The sequence below is a fragment of the Lupinus angustifolius genome, chromosome LG06 (assembly GCF_001865875.1).
Source record: "Lupinus angustifolius cultivar Tanjil chromosome LG06, LupAngTanjil_v1.0, whole genome shotgun sequence".
Lineage (NCBI taxonomy): Eukaryota > Viridiplantae > Streptophyta > Magnoliopsida > Fabales > Fabaceae > Lupinus > Lupinus angustifolius.
The window spans coordinates 20,492,528-20,513,747 of record NC_032014.1 but is presented as its reverse complement, the minus strand read 5'-3'; positions in this window follow the sequence as shown (position 1 = coordinate 20,513,747).

Here is a 21,220-nt window from a genome sequence, read left to right as displayed (position 1 = left end):
TACAGGAATCAGAAATTTACATGGTGAGCCCCTACAGGAATCAAACATTTTCATTCCGAGCAAACCCCGATGATTATCCCTCTCCTAGTGATATTGAATACTATGAATAGCAACAACATTAACATAATCATCGAACCGAAAGTTAGATAATGTTACCTAGGAAAGGCAACTCAATGACGGTCCCATCTTTCTTCTCGAAGAATAATTGACCTTCATCCACGAATCCATCGATGGACATCCAAGACAAGTCGTCGTCCGGATGGTTCAGACGAATGTGCTCCTTTGCATATTCAGAGGAATGAAGGGCGACGGTCTCAGAAAAAGCTTGAAGGGAAGCCCTTTTCTTCCAGTTCGGCTACCTAACCAGCCCATAGAACATCCCTATTGCTCCCCGATAGTTAGATTCAAACTCTCCAATTGCCGACAAGTCTCTTCAAGAACCCGATTCACCTGAGACCCCAAGATGCCATCCTACTCCAAGTACCTCATCATTGAAGCATCACCCACCAACCACAATTTCACGGTCTCAATCATAACACGAAGTGGTACTTGGTCGAACTCCTCCTTGTTCTCATCCGGGAGTAGCATATGGTCAAGGCATGGGTCAACCGAGTGACCGTCAGCTACCCTCTTGGGAAAGCAAGGAGATTTTCCCTTTTAATAATGGGAGCTAAAAGAGGACAAGGAAGATCCGCCTAACGAGAAGAAGGAGACCAAGATGGAATGACAAGGATAAGAAGAAAGTACAATATGACCTTAAGGCAAAAACATTCTCACTTCAGTCCTAGGAATATATGAATTCTTTAGAGTGTCAAATTGAAAATCTATGAAGGAGATGTGGGAAACTCTAGAGATCTCACATGAGGGGACTGAAGTAGTCAAGCGGTCTAGACTTATTACTCTTTCCCAAGAGTATGAGATATTCCGCATGAAACCAGGAGAAAATATACTTAATTTCCATAAGAGATTTACTCACCTTTAAAATCACTTGATGGCACTTGAGAACGAGCTATCAAACAATGACTTGAACTTGAAGATTCTAAGATCACTAACAAGAACATGGAAACCTAAGGTGACAACCATTTCTGAAAAAGAAGAGTCTATCAAAAATGTCTTTGGTTTCGCTCTTTGGAATATTGTTGGAATATGAGTTGGAATTAAGTCAACTCGATCATCATGAAGAAAATGAAAAGAAGAGGAAAAACATCTCTCTTAAGGCAAATATAGAAATGTATGAATCTTCTGGAGATGAGACAGAAAAGGAAGATATGGAAGACATGAGCAGGCTGGTAAAAAAGTTTAATAAGTTCCTTAAGAAGGAAAAAGGAGCAAAGGTTGGACAAGCAAAAAAATTCACCAAAAACAATGACGCTTCCACTTCAAATCAAAACTTCAATTGTTTTCAATGTGGAAAACTTGGTCACGAGAAGTTGGAATGTCCAACACTAAAGAAGAATCCCTTCAAAGGGAAATCAGAAAAGAGGTCTAGAAGACGAGCCTACATAGCATGGGAGGACAATGACACGAGTTCAACTTCAAAACCTGAAAATGAAGAGCATGCTCATTTATCCTTAATGTTATCTCATCGTTGTGATGATGATGAGGAGTATTTGGGATCCGACTGTGATTTATGGTACTTGGATAGCGGCTTGTCAAAACATATGATAGACAACAAAGGAAAGTTCTCTGTTCTTACTCCAAGGGACAAGGGTTATGTCACATACTGTAACAACAACAAGGGAAGAATTCTTGGAGTTGGTAGAGTCTGGAAGCTACCTTCTACCACAATAGAATGAGTTCTATATGTTGAGGGACTCAAGCACAACCTACTAAGTATAAGTCAACTTTGTGACTAGGGGTTCCATGTGGTGTTTGAGATTGCATGTGTGCAACATTACTTAGTTTTGATGAAGACAAGGAAAAAAGGAAAGTTTGAAGACAAGGATAACTCAACAAACAACAAAGCCAAGACTCAAAGTTCATCAAATAAGACTTAGGTTACGTTTTTACCTTTCTAGAAGTATTAAGATGTTTGTTTAGGTAGAGTCTAGGCTAGGTGAACCTTGAGTGGAAGTCTCACAAAATTAAAATTGAACAACTTAAAAAGAGACTTGAATACATACAAACATGATCATGCGTCAACATATAATTTTAGTGCATTAAAATCTTACATCTTTTGAAAATCATGTATCATGCATATACATATCATGTAGAAGGTTCATCATACATTAAAGAAACTATTTTTCAATACAATTAATCGATTAAAACATGTGTTAATTGATTAAATGAGAATGGGAACCCGTTCATCGATTAAGTATATGATTAATCGATTAACTGAGTTACAGTAGGTAAAGGCTTTATTTTCTTAGCGTCGTTAATCGAATAAGCCATGCTTTAATCGATTAAGCCATGCTTTAATCGATTGAAAATGCAGAAAACAATTTCTTATAAAAGTTGTTTTTTTCCCATTTGCTCATGAAAACAAGTCTTGAAAATTTTAGAGATTAACCTTCAAATTCATTTTGAGTGAAATTCGTGATGTGTGAAAAGTTATTAGTCTTCTTTGACACAAGAAAGTGAGATAGGGTAGTTTCATTGGAAAGAATCAAACCTTAACCAATAGTAATAACTTGAATGTATTGTAATCAAAATATGATACAAATGAAGAAAAGAAATAACATTAGACCATAATCCAAATCAATGTGTAGGAGCATGAGCCATCTATCCAAGGATGAGATGCTTTTGGTTTCAAATGAGGTTACTAAATCTTGTTTTTACACCTCATTTGCCAACTCCATTCCCTCTGAATTTGTATGAAATAAAAGCCTAAGAACAACCTAAGAACAGCCTAAAAAGAGAGAGAATCGAAATGGGAAGAAGAAGATTTTACAAAATATTTACAATGTATGAAAGTGAGGAGATGGGTGTGCCTTTTATAGGCACCAGGAGGGCCGCCTGACCCCCCTTCCAGACTGCCCAGTGCCCTGGTCAGGCGGTTTGACACACCCAAAGTTGGTGGGTCAGCAGCTTGTCCCATCTTAGCCATGCTTAGCTTGTTTGTTTTGAGCATTTATTTTTGGACTTTTTGGCTTGTGATTTGACATGAATTCTTGGCTATCTTTTGCATAACCCTTTTTAATCAATTTCCTACAAAATTCAAGGAAAACATGGACAAGAGGTAATAAAAATTTATATTATTTAGACACACAAAATTTGCCTAAAAAGTGTTGAATTAAGTTGGTTTTCACATTTTTGCATAGGATAAGTGTCATGAAAAGTGTATGAAAAATAGGTATTTTTGGCACTTATTAGTGGCTAGGGCCAGAACCATAGTGGTGTGGATTATCCATTTGAAGAGAGTTGAGGATCAAACCATTCACGGATCTGTAAGTCTAAGAAATAAGTCTTGTACTGATGGAAGTGTGTTTTCTAAAACATTTGATTTTGATTAGTAAAGAAAAATCTCCAAGATCATAAGGGGCGGCCTAGGTGTAGTTTGAAGGTGGACCCACTAACAAATAAGGATAAAAGTTCGTCATATCGAATTTTCTTTCCCTTATTTATTAATTTCAGTCAATTTACGATTTGTTTAGTTAGATTATTTTGTTTATTGAGTTTACCGCTTGCTTTGAATCTGTAATATTACTTAGGCATAAATTCGTTAAGTATTCCATCAAAATTGATTGAAATGGCTGTTAAGTTTCTAAGCAAGAAATCATATTTTCAAGAAAGACAAGAATCATGTTAATCGATTAAACTTGTGATTAATCGATTAAGTCTTACTATCATTAATAGATTAAGGTTCAATATAATTGATTAAAATGGAAGTTTTCTAATATCTCATTAATAAAAAAAGTGACTATAGTAATCCACTACACCTATTCGTTGATCCTAGGTATTTTTACTATGGGCTCCACTAACCCTTTCGGTGGAGATGGCTCATCATCAACCACCCTCCTGTTTTTAGTGGCGAGGGGTACGCTTACTAGACATTCAGAATGAGAATAGTCATCGAGGCTATCGATACGAATATTTGGGATTCCATACAAAATTGTCCATATTATCCACTACACCTAGTGGAAGGTGAAACCAAAGAAAAGCCGAAAAGCTTGTGGACGGATGATGAAAAACGAAAAGTATATCATAATTTGAAAGTGAAAAATATCATCACATCCACACTATCCTATGACGAGTTCTTTCGGGTTTCACAATGTAGTAGTGCTAAGGAAATGTGGGACACTTTATAAGTAACTTATGACGATATTAGTGAGGTCAAACGAACTAGAGCGAACGCTTTACGGTTTATAGCACTTTGTGCTATTTAAGGCAAAATCTTAGATTTTTTCAAACTTCATCTTCTCCATTTCATTTTCTCAACCGTGGTAACCCCCCAACAACATTGAAAAACCACCATTCTCAACTGTTTTGAGTGATTTTTGAGTTGATTCATAACACATTTTCATTTATAAACACTTTCCAATCATCATGTTCAAGCTCCAAAACCTCATTTTTCAAAAACTCAATTTCATGGGTTCATCCTCTAGAACCAAGAAACAACACACTAATGTGACTCAAGGAAGACGACCAACCACTAATGAGATCAACATATTCGATTTGGCACGACATCTTGCTAACGAGAACCAACACAAAGACTTCATGCAACATTTTCTGCAAAGACCCACTTTTACTCCTAAGTATGGTATGTTAAGCTCTTTTGAGAATACTTATTTCATTTTCCCTACCATGTTTAAGCAACAATGACTCTTTGAGTTTTGTGAAATGCATTGTGCCAATTATCCTAAACTTTTAAAGGTATATTACTACAATCTAACCTTCAAGAAGAATAAAATCTTCTCTTTTGTCAAAGGCAAAGACTTCAAAACTTTAAGTTCTATGTGTGGTAAAATGTCATACATAGGGACGATAGTAGAACCAGGCATTCAGTGCGACTTAGAAGGGTATAACAAAATGGATTTCTATTACTCTATGTGTAAATATTCAAAAAAGGGAAATTGAAATGCGTAAGCAAAAGTCTATCGGTGATTCTATTAGAAACCAAAATATTTCACTTGTTGGAAATTTAAACCTAGAGGATGGTTTGGTTCATTACTTTTCGAGTTACATCCTGGTTCCAAAAATTTCAAATCATTCATAACTAAATGATATAGAACTACAACTGATGTACGCTATTAAAAATAATATGCCAATCAATTAGACATTAATGGTAATGAAACAAATGTGGGCCTTTAGAGGCGATTTTGGACCCTTGCCTTATGCTATTCTCAGAACTGTTATACTTGAGTATTTTGGCGTATCCTTTGTTGGCAAGTCTAAGATCCTACTTGATGCTCGGGATAACAAATTTGATGTGGATGTGATCCACAAGATGGGATTCTTTCGAGATACCACCGACATGATTTAGAAGCATCATGGTGATCAACAAGCTGCTAAACCAAAAAATCCTTCTGTTGACCCTCCTACTCGAACCTCATTTCGTGCTAAATCTTCCTCCTCTGACTCTACTCCTTCCAGTCAGATAATTATGGACGAGTTGTCTTCGCTTCAAGGCTACATCACTACAAGGATGGACACTCTTGATATTGTGAACCATCAAGTCCAAGAAGAACTTCGATGTTTGTGAAATAAATTGGATTACATGGACTTGGATGCTGAGAAGGTTGATCCAGATACTTAGGAGTAGTGGACTATGCTTTTTCTTAGTTAGTTGTTGTTGTTATTGTTGTTTTTGAACCTTTGAATACTATGATATGTCACTATTCCATTATCTTATAGCATTTGATAATTATTCAAATTCATACTATTGTTTGAAAATAATTTTTTACCTTGGCTTTCTAATAAAGTCAAATATATCTTGTTACCCTTTGATATCTATATCTATATATATAATTATGTTAGACACCTGAATTTTTTTCGTTTTGATGAAGTCAAAATGGGGGAAAAGTTGGAGTTGTGTATTTTTCTGTCAAACGTTTTTCAGGCACATACAGTAAAACAAAGGGGGAGCAAAAATCAAATTCAAATAAGTCATATCATATGAAGTATACTAAATTTCAGAAAAATTCAAAATCCCAAATTTCAAAAGATGTTGGATTGTCATCAACAAAAAGAGGGAGATTGTGAAGAAGATCTTGCTCCTGATCTTGGCATGATTTTGATGAGGGCAACAAGATCACAAAAAGAAGAAAAAGGAAGAAGACTATGAAGACATAGAAGATTCAAGTTTCATGGAAATTATAGCTTATATCTTCAATAGGTACTTCTATCCTTACACTCAATTTATATTTACTAGTAATGCTCAAAGAATTCAAAACTATTTACAAAAGAATGGGATAAGTCTTGAAACAATGTGAAAAATTCTAAGTAACAAGTTACTTGACCTGAGTAAAAGGTTACTAGATATGGATAACATGTTACCTGAACTGTGTGATAGTTGGTAACAGGTTACTAGAACAATGTAACATGTTACCTGACTAAGAAAACAATTACATAGCATAACTGACACTAAGTAACCTATTAATTACTTGCATTAATTGATTACCACTTTGGACAACATGTTTTGGCAATCGAATACACTGTCGTGGTAATCAATTACCTATAGCTGTTGGAAACCATATTTTCAAATTTGAATGAACAGTTTTCATCCAAAGTGAATGGGTTTCATTCCAATCGTGCCTCATCTTCATGGAAGGATACTATGGCTGATTGGAAGCTTATTTGAAGGCATTGAGACATTCAATTCAATATACAATCCATATACAATTGATACACAAAATTTTCAAAACTTAGTAAAACAATTTCTGCATTCTTTTGCAACTTTGATTCTAAACTTTCAGATTTTTTCTGAAGTTGCTTCAAGTGCTAAGTTCTAAAGTTTTCAAACATATTAGAGAATTGTTTATTGAGTATGTTTAGAACAAAATGATTGCAAGTTATAGCAATTGTCAAATACTTGTAAAGGCAATCCTGCCATTGATTTCATTATTCATCTTATTGTAAAACTTGTCATCACAAGGGTGTGGTGAGAAGGGGAAAAGAGTTAACTTGAAAATGTTGTCTTCCAAGGGTAGATATTTGTGAGTGTGTAAGGTACAAGGGTCTTAGGGAGAGAAATTATAATTGCAACACAAAGTATATAGTGGAAAAATCTCTTGTTTGGCAAGAGTACTGGATGAACCTTTGTTGGACAAGAAGATGAAGCAGTATAAAAATTCTTTGTGTACTCTTCTTCTTCTATTCTCTTTGTGTACTTTCATTTGGTTTTAACTTTGTTCATTTCTGCAACTATTTTCCACTGCACAAACACTTCGATATCTCAACAGAAAAGTCTGCCAATTCTCCCATCAACTAATTTACCCTCCTCTTAGTTACCATCTAATACTTACAAGGTATAGTGGCTGATTGGAAGCCTGTTTAAAGGCATTAAGACACCTATTTCATGACACATCTTCTACACACAATTCGCACAACTTTCATATATGATTCTCTGCTCTTTTCATGCAACTTTTCTTCCAAACTTTTAGAAATGTTTATGAAGTTTCATTGAGTGTTTCTTCTAAAGTTTTCCAAACTTAAAACACTTTCTGAGCATTGTATACTAAGTGAATTATGAACAAAGAGGATTCCAAGTTATAGAAATTTGATATCTTGCAAGGCAATCCTTGCCCTAGAAAGTTTTTCTTCAAACTTTGTTGTAAAGGTTTTCATCACAAGGGTTTGGTGAGAAGGGGAAGAGTGAACTTGGAAAGGTTGTTTTCCGACAGTGTGTGGTATTAGTGAGTGAGTAATGTACAAGGAGTCTCCGGGAGAGAAATTGTAATTGCTACTCATAATAACAAAGTAAAGAAATCTCTAGTGTTGCAAGAGTACTGGACCTAACCTTCGGTGGACAAGATGGTGAACCATTATAAAACATCTGAGTACTTTCTCTCATATGTTTACTCTCTTACTTTTACTGTTTTGACTTGGCACTTTTTCTACATCATTTTCCATTGCAACATATTCTGATTTTAAAGCACAAAAATTGGCCATAAAACCAATCAACTAATTCACCCTCCCTCATAGTTGCCATCTAATACTTATAATTGGCACCATAGCTTAGTTTGGGTAAGCTATTCCCGAAGATCCAAAACTTTTAAATGGCCTCTAGATACTTTTTGGGAGAAGGTTCCAACATCAATCGCCCTCCATGCTTTGTTGGAGAATAATATGATTTATGGAAAATAAGGATGAGAATCTTTATAGAATCTCAAGACCTTGACATATGGAATGCTATTGAAGAAGGGCCTTATGAACCCTTTATCATAATCAATGGTGTAAGGGAGATTAAACTAAAATCCACCAAGAATGACAAGAATAAGAAGAAAGTACAATATGACCTTAAGGCCAAAAACATCCTCACTTTAGCCCTAGGAATATATGATTTTTTTACAGTGTCAAATTGCAAATCTGAAAAGGAGATGATGGACACTGTACATCTTGGGTATCAGCAGGTCAGAATACACCTAGAAGGAGGGTTGAATAGGTGTCGCGGATCAATTACACCACTTTTCTGATATTTTGCACAAAACAGAAATATACTAAACTTAATCTAATAAGCTTGGTTTTAATCGATTAACCAGTTTTGGACTTAATTGATTATGCTTGTGGATAATAGATTATCCTGATTCTTACACTTCTTGATTTTATGGTTTCTTGTAGAGCAAGTCACTGATTACCAATCTTTATACAATTTAATTGAATAAAGAGGTTACATAATGATACTAAAATAGATTATAGCATGTAACACATAATCAATCAATTAACAAGAATATAATTCATAAAAGTAAAAGAGATAAGGGTTAGAAAATTGTGCACAAGGAATTTTTATTCTGGTTCGTTTGCGGTCCACTACAAACTACACCCATGCGTCCCCTTCTAATCTCGGGAGATTTTTCTTCACTATTGAAATTGTTTGAATACACACAAACTTCCAATACACGAAAAAACTAAGATGCTACTTTCTTGGATTCTACGAGCTTGACAACCTTAGTTTGACCTCTCTAACTCGCCTACTAAGATCTCCTATTGTTTCGCGATTAGGTTCCAGCCTGGTATCGCTCGAACCAAGACCTCCTAGTCTCTGTGAAGAATAACAAGATCTCTTCTTGAAATGAAACTATTCACCAAGAGATCGACTTCCTTGTTCAATACCTATTTTGCGTTTTCTGGAGTACTTAATACTTAGATAAAACAATGTAAACTCAATTCTATAACACTAAGAAGAATACTCACGAGAACCTAATCTAAATGAGAAATTATGCAATGGGTTTTCACAAAATAGTTTTCACAATTTCCAGAAAACAGATTTTTCTCACTTTCACTCTAACACAAATCAAGAATATATGCAAGAATGTAAGACATGGAAAGACCTACAGATGCATGTAATAATGTGAATATCTAAGCCCTATTCAACATGCTCTCACTCTCTAAACTCTCATAATCCAATGTATGAAAATTTAAATTCAAATATCTTCTAGTTATGCAAAATTATACAAGATTATACATGATAGGCCACATGGGCTAGAATTCCAGCATTTATACCAAACACACTGATACTGCTATTAATCAATTATACATAGACTTAATCGATTAACGGGTTATTAAAAATTTGTTTTCTGTTAAATCTTAATCGATTATCCCATGACTTAATCGATTACACCATCATCATCAGATTGGTTAGCTACTATAATTCTGATAATCAATTATATACAACACATAATCGATTATGCTGTATGAAAAATCGTTTCTTGATGTATGGTAAACTACCTATATGACATGTGATCATGCAATACATAGTTTTTCAATTTTGTTACCTTTAATGCATAAAACCATGTATGTAGATGCATGAGCCTACTTATCATATGATATCTAGATGTTATATCTCAATTTTAATCTTGTTTATGTTAAAGCTTTTGTGAGACTCTCACCTAGGTTTACCTAACTTAGGCTTGATCTAAGGCAATCATCTTAAGACTTCTAATAAAGTAAAACATACAAAGCCCTAAGTCTATAGATGTAATCCTTGTGTCTTCAGCTTGTTGTTTGTTGTAAGATCTTCAAGCTATCTTGTATGTCTATTGTTTTCATCAAACCCAAGGTCAACTTCAAATTTGCAAGTCTTGACTCTTCGCACTTTCAATCAACCCCTTTTTGATGATGACAAACTCTACACCAAATCCCTATTTGATGAGCTTGATGATGATCAACAAGTGTTTTCAAGGTTGGTTTAATTTCAAAGTTGCGCTATTCCCCCTCACTGTGTTCTCCCCCTCGACCAAGCAATGAGGGGAAAAGATTTAAGCAAGTGTAGGTAGCATACTTATAGAAGCTCAATAACCTGAAAAACACTTCATACAACAAAATAACCTTCCTCCCCCTATTGACATTATCAAAATGTATAAGCAATAACATGATAATAGATGGTCAAAAGTAGGAAGAGTTATAATAGTTTGTGAAAATAAATTGTAGTTAATCATATAGTATTGACTTTGATTGATTAACCAGTTTTAAGAAGATTGAACAAATGCACAAATATCTACATTTAATCGATTAACGGTTATATCTAATCGATTAAACTGACAAAAAAACAGAATATGGAGAAGATTTATATGACATATCCATCATATATATAAGCAATCAAGCACGAAATGATTAATATTACTAATTTGTTCAATTAAGGCATGTATTAATCAAACATATATAATATACATGCAAGATAAGATCAATATTCTCATAAAACCACAATCCATAAACCATTGACATAATTAAACATAGTTCAACAATACGTGGAACATCAATTTGAAACAAGTACATAGCAGGAGTTTCATCAAAATAAAACATATTACAAGTAGAAAGATATAATGCCCAAATGAAATGAAGTACATGACCCAAAAGATAAACGAGACATCATAAACATGACACCCTATGATCTAGACAGTCCTAAAATATTCCTGAGGTGGTGAAGGAGGTCGTCTTAGTTGTGGATGCATGATGTTGTTGCTGGTCTGAATAAGGAAATCTAGGCAATTGATTTCTTCGTTAAACTGCTCATTTTGTCTCTCAAACCCCGATTGAATCAAGTTCCTCAGAGACTCATAGTGAGTATCAATGCGAGCGTTGAGCCTCTGTTCTATAGCATCCAAATGAGCTATCCTGAAGGGCGGTCCTTGAGGCATAGCAGGAGCCTTCCCCTTATTCTCTAGAATCTGCTCATCCCTAGGAACATCTTCATCCGACAAATCCAAATCCACTATAGTCTTGTGATCTTCGTGGTACTTCCAGGGATTATCATACTTATAATTTCCCATTTTGTGGATTATATTGCCACCAATCAAGTGCTCACGTGAGTTTGTAGAAATCATCGTCGTATCAGATGTATCTATTTCTAGATAATCAATGATGCGGGATATGAAAATACCATAAGCAAACAACTTCGTCGAAGAGGTTGAGATAACATAGATCACCTTTACAATTTCCTCGGGCCAGTTAATCATAATGTTTTATGCAATAGCAAACATAAATTTCAGGTTGTTGATTGTTGGTTGGGCATGGTTTGTGTTTCTCTACATAAGTATGTTTGCAACTATGTAATGTGGAAGTCAGTTTTCCGTCGATAACGATCTAGCCTTAGTTAATTCTCCTGGCATATACAAGTGTGGTCCTCTGAGAGATGATTTATACATTTCAGTTGCATCAAATGAGTTCCATAACTCATTTGAGCAGTCCCCTAGGCTGGATTCATCACTGGACAGCCCACCCACAATCAGAAATATGTTCTCATTTAACTCAAATGATTTTCCTAAAACCATAACCAATAGCTCCCATCCTTATATCTAAAATTAGCATAAAATTCCCTAACTAGATTTGGGTATACCTTTCCATTAAGCTCAAGAAATCAGTTCACTCCCTGAATTTCCATTCCATGAGGAAACTCGAAGCCTTGCTCTACCATACAAGCCATATCCACATAGTGAATGTACGTTGGCTTTATCCCTTGGGATTTTTCTAAGTGAGTCTCTTGAGGGATTAGTGAGTAGTAGGGGTCATTATGATCCCTTCTATCACCATGGCTAGATGCTGAGCCAGTTTCAGTTGTTCTTGAATATTTAGCCGTTATTTTGACTCTCTTCTACTTTCCATCAACCATCTTTCTGGTATTGGATTGTTTTAATCGATTTAGGGTGTTTTTGGGCTAGGGTTTAGAATTGGGAAAAATTCTAGGTTTTCATATTTCTATGGATTTGGGGGCTAATTGATAACAAATTAGGCCTATTGGGGCTCAGTTTTGATTGCTATATGATTAGAATAGATCAATTTCACCAATTGATTGAAAAAGGGGTAGGAATTTGAGATTTAGGGATTTAAAACACTTTCCCAAACGCATATTGAATCTAATATATCTTATTGTCGTTAATCAATTAAGGCACCTATTAATCGATTAAGACCCATGAAAGTCTTAAGCAGTTGAGCCTAGTTAATCGATTAAAGAAAGACTTAATTGATTGAAGATATAAATTTTCAAAATGCTTAAGCTACTGGAACTCAGTTTAATCAATTATGACACATGGTTAATAGATTATCATAAGTAAAATCACATATTTGAGTATATTTTTTAGAATGACATGGCATGCTAAGACACTCAATCTAATAATCTATTCTAGATAGAATTAAGCACTTCTAGCACATAAACATAGAATCATGAATAAAATTTATAAGCACAAGGGAAACATGCATTCAACAAATATTATAAAGATAAGCATAATGATCATGCAAAGGCACACAACACCATTAACCAAATTAGTTAAGATATTGATCATCAAGAATTCCAAGTTTGCTTCTAAGAACAAAGAATGAATCCCGTGGATGGGGCATAGTGAAAATATATGCTAGTTGTTTAATAGTTTCAACAAATTCAAGTACATAATCACCTTTTTGAACATAACCACGCAAGAAATGATGCCTTATTACTATATGCTTGGTTCTAGAATGCAAAACAAGATTCCTGTATAGGTTTATGGCGCTTGTATTGTCGCATTTAATTGTTATCTTTTCTAACTTGAGACAGAAATCCATAAGTTGCTGCTTCATCCAAAGAATTTGAGCGCAACACACACTACTCCGCTTCAGCGGTGGATAAAGCAACACAAGCTTACTTTTTGTTGTGCCATCACACTAAGGAGCTTCCCCGAAGGTGGCAAGTTCCACTAGTGCTTTTCTGATCCAACTTACAGGCTGTGAAATCAGAATCAGAATATCCTACCGAGGATAGTGAGGTATCCCTAGGATACCATAGTCCCATATTTAGGGTTCCCTTAAGATATCTCATGATTCGTTTAACAGAACTAAAATGCAATTCTTTAGGCATAGATTGATATCTCACACACATGCAAACACTAAATATTATATTAGGGCGGCTCACAGTTAAATATAGTAATGAGCCTATCATGCCACGATATTTAATAACCTCTACCGCTTTTCGTTTTTCATCTTTGTCTAAGTAGCATGAGGATGCCATTGGTGTAAAGGCTTCTTTGCGAAGTAGCTCATTGCAATATTTTAACTGGTGGACAAATATGTCGATCTTCATATGCTTAATTTTTAATCCATGGAAGAACGTAATCTCCCCCATCATTGGCATTTCAAATTCACCCAACATCAAGTCATAAAACTCCTTGCAATCCAAAAATAATATCGTAAACGTATATTTGTACTAACAGAACATGATTATTTGATTTTTGGATATAGAGCATTGTGTCGAATTTGCCCCTAACAAACCCCATTTATAAAAGAAAAGTACTTAGTTTATCATACCAAGCTCGAGGAGCTTGTTTTAGGCCATAAAGTACCTTTCTGAGTTTATATACATTGTTCGGGAATTTATAATTTTCAAAACCGGGCGGTTGTTCGACATAAAACTCCTCTTGAATGAATCCATTCAAGAAGGCGTTCTTGACATCCATTTGGAACAATTTAAAATTCATGATCGATGCAAATGCCAATAGCATCCTAATAGCCTCTAACCTCGCAAGAGAGGCATAGGTCTCATCGTAATCGATACCTTCCTCTTGGTTATATCCCTTGGCCACTAGGCCTGCTTTGTTTCGTATTATTAAGCCAGATTCATCAAGTATATTTCTTGAGACCCATTTGGTGTTAATTATTGGATGATCTTTTGGTTTGGGGACCAAGTCCCACACATTATTACGTTCAAATTGGTTTAGCCCTTCTTGCATAGCTATACCCTAGTGCTCATCCTCTATGACCTTATCTATGGCTTAGGCTCTATTTGTGATATGAAAGCTACAAAATTACGCAAAGAATTACGGGTTACCACCCCCGTAGAAATATCACCTATCACTTTATCAAGTGGTTGGTCTTTCTTAGTTTTCCATGCCCTCGACAAGTCTTCATGGTCCTCACCGACTTCTTGATTGTTGTTATTTTGGTTATTGGTTGTCTATGGAGTGTGTTTGGCCGTGGGTTTTGATTGTTGTTGGTTTGATTTTTGGTTGTTTATGGAGTGTGTTTGGTCATCGGTTTTGGGATGAGGGTTGAGTGGGATGGTGGATTATTTTGGGTAATTGTGTCAGGATATTTGTTGATGGTTGGGAGTGGGGTTAGGTCGTGTATAGTTGAGGGTTGAAGTTTATAGAAGAAGATGGTTTAGATAGGAAAATGAAGGCACCACAAGCTTGATTGCTTGATAAGCCTAATGTATTTCGCCACAAGGGAGAGAACCTTGATAAGAAATGACCTTGGTTTAACCAAGAAACTAGGAGAAACTCAACTAGAAATGGATTATTTTCCAAATAAAGTTCAAGTTGTTTTAATCCAATAACCAAACGAAGTAGAAATAGCCATGGGATTTTCGGCCAAGCTATGTTGCCCATGTGAATAAAGTGTAGTAAAGTACATTGAATGTTTTCCTAATTCTATTCCCCATGTGTTTTCGGTTTGGGGAAGAATTTGGAATGAGCTGTATATTGATTGCTTTCCATAATCTAATTCCCATGTGCCTTTTTCGGTTGAGGAGAGAGTTTGAATTTGATAAATGAATCTTCATAGAGTGAGTGTCCAAATTCGGATTTGAAAGCTTTGGAGGGAAATAAGGAGACAAATAATTTGTCTTCATTGCCTTCCTTATGAATTGCCTCGTATGCTTCCTTTGAGTATCACACCCAACACATGCTAATTATGAATAAGGAAAGTATTGATGGATTCCAATCTCAGTTGAAGGCTTTGGAATGAATAATGAAATAAGTAATGTGTCTTCATGCCTTTCCATATGAGTTGTCTTGTATGATTCCCTTGATGATTACACCCATGACATGTTAATTTGAATAAGGAAGGCATTGATGGGTTTCCATTCTGAGTTGAGTCTTTAAGGAAAGTTTTGCCTTGATCCTTTATTGTAATTCACATGCCTACCTTGATTAAGAAATAAATTTCATTGCTTGATTGCTATAGATTGTTGCCATATGAGACTCCACACGTGCTCTTCAAATTAGGCAAGGATTTATTGAGACTTTATGGTCTTCAAGGGGATGATCTCATGGCTCAACCAACAAGGAAATAATTTCCTTGATTTGCATGTCCACTCCAAGAAAGGAATGCCTCATGCTCCCTTTAATCACATGCTTTGTACGTGGATTACATGGGTCTTAATGCAATTTATTACAACTATAAATTCAACCAATTAAAGCTCAAAACGGTAAATAGTAATTTATCTTTCTAATAAGGAAGGAATATAAATCCTAGACTACATGTGGGCATGATAATCCCCACTTATTAATGGAACTCCCACATGCCTCAAATAGTCCCAAGCTTCCTCCATGAAGTCCTTCAGAAATGACTAAGGAACTTGGTGTCATTGTCACTTACAATACTTCATGGTAGACCATGTAGTCTTACCACTTCCTTAAAGAACAAGTCAGCAATATGAGTTGCATCATCGACCTTTTTACAAGTTATAAAATGAGTCATTTTTGAAAAACGATCTACAATAACAAAAATTGAATCTTTTCCATTCTTACATCGTGGCAAAGCAACAATAAAGTCCATGGATAAGTCTACCCATGGATAATCAGGTATGGGAAATGGAGTGTAAAGCCCATGGGGCATGCTTTTCCTTTTGGCCCGTTTGCAAACAATGCAATTCTCATAGTGCCTTTGCACATCTCACCTCATGTGAGGGCAGTAGAAGTGTGCTTTTAACATATCTAGGTTCTTTTGGACCCCAAAGTGGCCCGTTAACCCCCCTTCATGAGACTCCTTAACAAGCAAGTCTATAATGGACACTTTAGGCACACACTAGTGATTCTCCTTAAATAAATATCCATCTTGCCTATAGTATCCATTGACAGCAACATTTTCACATTTATCATATACACTAGAAAAATCATTGTCATTAATATATAAATATTCAATCAATTTGAAACCCAACAGTTTTGTCTCATGAGTGGAAAACAAAGTATGTCTTCTTGATAGAGCATCAGTACAGTATTGGCTTTTACTTTCTTATGTTTTATGACATAAGGGAATTGCTCTAGGAATTCAACACACTTAGCATGTCTTTTATTAACCTTACCTTGCCCCTTTAAGTATTTTAGCGACTCATGGTCACTATGTATCACAAACTCCTTGGGCAGGATGTAATGCTGCCAAGTCTCTAGTGCCCTTACCAAGGCATACAGTTCCTTATCGTAGGTGGAATAGTTCAACATTGGCCCACCTAGTTTCTCACTGAAATAAACTATTGGGTGTCCTTCCTACATTAACATAGCTCCAATTCCCACATTATATGCATCACATTCTATTTCAAAAGATTTAGTAAAATTAGGTAAACAAGAATGGGTGCATTAGTTAATTTTTCTTTAAGCCTCTTAAAGGCTTCCTCTTGTTTCTAACCCCATTTAAAGCCGACGTTCTTTTTAACAACCTCATTAAGAGGTGCGGCTAGGGTACTAAAGTTCCTAACAAAACGTCAGTAGAAGCTAGCCAAGCCATGGAAGATTCTAACACCAGTTACAGTCTTGGGGGTGGGCCAATCCTGGATGACCTTAATATTTTCTTTATCAACATGGAACCCTTGGGCATTAATCAGAAAGCCCAAGAATATCACATGGTCCACACAGAAAGAACATTTTTCAATATTAACATACAATTTTTCCTTTCATAACACACATAAGACATGTCTAATGTGTTCATAGTGTTCATTTATATCTTTATTGTATATTAATATGTCATCAAAATACACTACCACAAACTTTCCCAAAAATTCTTTTAAAATATGGTTCATTAACCTCATAAATGTGCTGGGTGCATTAGTTAACCCAAAAGGCATAACTAACCACTCATACAACCCAAATTTAGTTTTAAAAGAATTTTTCCATTCACCCCCTTATGCGAAACTGATGATACCCACTTTTTAAATCAATTTTAGTAAATATACATGCACCATACAATTCATCAAGTAAATCATCTAACCAAGGGATAGGATGACGATGCTTTACCATGATATTGTTAATTGCCCTGCAGTCGGAACACATTCTCCAGGATCCATTCTTTTTAGGCACAAGGATTACATGAACAATACAAGGACTCATGCTTTCCGGAACCCAACCCTTCTGCATCAATTCCTCTACTTGCCTTTGGATTTCTTTAGTATCATGAGTGTTGCTCCAATAGGCGGGCCTATTGGGAAAAGATGCTCCGGGGCTGAGATCAATATGATTCTCAATTACCCTTAAAGGTGGGAGGCCACGTGGGACCACTTGAGGAAACACATCGTCAAATTCCCACAGAAAACTTTTTACAGAATTAGGTACAACAATATCAGAGTTAGTACTTAAACAGAATTGCTGACCAATGAGTAGGTAAAGGGGTTGCCTAGATATTAAAGTACCCTTCACTTCCCCTTTGGAAGCCATCAAAGTTTTTCTTTTTCATTATTTTTCTTTTTCTCATCTTTTTTTTCATAAATGTATACTTGTTATAGAAACCATCGTGGATGGCTCTCCTATCATATTGTCAAGGCCTGTCAAGCAGCATACGACTGACCTCCATCACTACTATGTCATATAGTATGGAATCCTCATATTTCCCTATAGAGAAGGCGACCTCTGCCTATTGGTTTACCATCATCTCTCCAACCTCACTTAACCATTGTAGTCGGTAAGGGGTTGGGTGGGTCGTCGTCACAAGGTTGTTGAGTTTAGAAACAAACCTAGTGCTCACCATATTGGCAAAACTGCCACCATCAATGATTAGGGAACAAACATTCCCTGCTACTAAACATCTAGTATGGAAGATGTTCTCCCGCTGACTTTCCTTATCCTCCCTAACTTGGCTCCCTAAGAGCATTCACACCAGAGAAGATCTCCTTCTGGAACATTAGCATCCTCTTCCCCTTCATCTGAACTTGAAGCCTCTGATTGAGACTCCACCACTCCATTCTTCACCACCATGGTCCTCCTGGTTGAGCATTGTGAGGCTATGTCGCCATGCCCTAGACATTTGAAACATTTGACCTCCCTGCTCCTAGTGGTGTTTTCCATGGGCTTCTTCCCTTGGGAAGAGCTCACGACCTCCTTTGGAATGGGCCCCTCCTTCTTGGACTTGTCCTTCTTGGAGGAGTATTTGGTTTTTCTCCTCAGCAATTGTTGTTCTATCTTCATGGCTTGTTGGATCAGGTCTTCTAACTCTACATATGGTTGTAACTCCACTACATCCTGAATCTCCTGGTTCAGCCCATGAAGAAACTGTGCCATAGTGGCTTCACGGTCCTCATGAAAATTGGATCTCAGAAGAGCCAACTCCATCTCCTTGTAGTACTCATCCACTGATTTCTTTCCATGGGTCAACCTATGAAAATTGTTATGGATATCCCTTTGATAGGATGCCAAAACAAACTTCTTTCTCATCACAATTTTCATCTCATCCCACTAATCCACTAGTTCTGCACCACACCTCCTTCTCTCCTTCTAAAACTGGTCCGACCACACCATGGTATACTCCTTAAATTCCAAGGCTGCCACCTTGACCTTTTTCGCATTAGAATAATTATGGCAGTAAAAAACCTGCTCCATTTTCAACTCCCATTCTAGATAGGCTTCAGGATCATTCATCCCTATAAAGGTAGGGATTTTAATCTTGACCCTATCCCTTCGGTCATGCATCCTCCTCTCTCTATGGCCACCATCATCATTCCTCCTCTCCCTCCGCCTCCTTCTCCTTTCTGGTTCAGAGTCACTCAAATCTCTATTGTGTTGCCTTCGCTTTTTTTGAACCCGCATCTCCTCCAACTGTTGTTGGAGTGCTCAGAATTGTGCACTTATTTCATCAATTGCTTGCATATATGTCGTGATCCCGAGCCAAGTTAACCAAGAGTTGATTCTTGAATGGCGAGAACTCAGACTTATGAACCAAAATGTTTTTGTGTTTTCACTTTTGGGAGGATTCCGAATTTGACTGTTGATCGTTCTTGGATGTAAGGCTTCTATTGTGAATATGGAATTTGTGATTTTGGATTTTGATTATGTACTGTTTATTTATATTATTTGTCGTGTGTTAGCTTGGTGATTGTATGTTGGTTTGGTGATTGTAAGGTAGTTTGGTTGTGGCTTGTGTGTTAGGAGTGTATAAGGTGATTTGTTGTATATGGGATGTTCTTTGGCCGAGGGTGAGGAGTTATGGAATGAACTTGTGGGTAAGGGAATTCTTTTTGTTTTGTTTTCGATTTGAATTAGTAAGGGAATAATTTTTTTGTGTTTTCGGTTTGAAATAAAAAATTTAAATAGACTTACACCAAGGCTAGCTCTTATACCACTTGATGCGAATCCCTTTTCAGAGGATTGAGATTTTTGTTTTTGATCGTTCTTGAATGTCAGTCTTTGAGATGAATATGGATTTTTGCACTTCGAAACTTGTTAAATTTTTGATTGGTTTTTGTTTGGGTTATTGTTTGGTCGTGGGGTATGATTGTTGGGTTTGGTTTTTGGTTGTTTATGGAGTGTGTTTGGCCGTGGGTTTTGATTGTTGCTGGTTTTGTTTTTGGTTGTTTATGGAGTGTGTTTGGCCGTGGGTTTTGGGATAAAGGTTGAGTGGGTTTGTGGATTATTTAGGGTAATTGTTTAAGGATGTTTGTTGATGGTTGTGTGTGGGATTATTTGGCTGTGTATGGTTGAGGGTTGAAGTTGATAGAAGAAGATGGTTTAGATAGGAAGATCATGGCGCCACAAGCTTGAATGCTTGATAAGCCTAATGTATTTCGCCACAAGGAAGAGAACCTTGATAAGAAATAACCTTGGTTTAACCAAGAAACTAGGAGAAACTCAACTAGCAATGAATTATTTTCCAAATAAAATTCAAGTTGTTTTAATCCCATAACCAAACGAAGTAGAAATAGCCATGGGATTTTCGGCCAAGCTATGTTGCCCATGTGAATAAAGAGTAGTAAAGTACACTGAATGTTTTCCTAATTATATTCCCCACGTGTTATCGATTTGGGGAAGAATTTGCAATGAGATGTATATTGCTTGCTTTCCTTTATCTAATTCCCATGTGCCTTTTTCGGTTCAGGAAGGAGTTTGAATCATCCTAATCGTCATACTATCCGCATCCTCATCCTATCCTCATCCTCATCCATTTCCTCATCCTATCCTAGTCCTCATCCTCATCCTATCCTCATGCTCATCCTAATCCTATCCTCATCCTCATCCTATCCTTGTCCTCATCCTCATCCTCATCCTATCCTCCTCCTCATCCTCATCCTCATCCTCCTCCTCATCCTCATCCTCATCCTCCTCCTCATCCTCATCCTCATCCTCCTCCTCATCCTCATCCTCATCCTCCTCCTCATCCTCATCCTCATCCTCCTCCTCATCCTCATCCTCATCCTCCTCCTCATCCTCATCCTCATCCTCATCCTCATCCTCATCCCATCCTCATCCTCATCCTCGTCCTCATACTCATCCTCATCCTCATCCTCATCATCATGCTCATCCTATCCTCATCCTCCTCCTTATCCTTATCCTATCCTCGTCCTCATCCTCATCCTATCCTCCTCCTCATCCTCATCCTCTTCCTCATCCTCATCCTCATCCCTATCCTCATCCCCATCCTCATCCCAATCCTCATCCTCATCCCCATCCCTATCCTCATC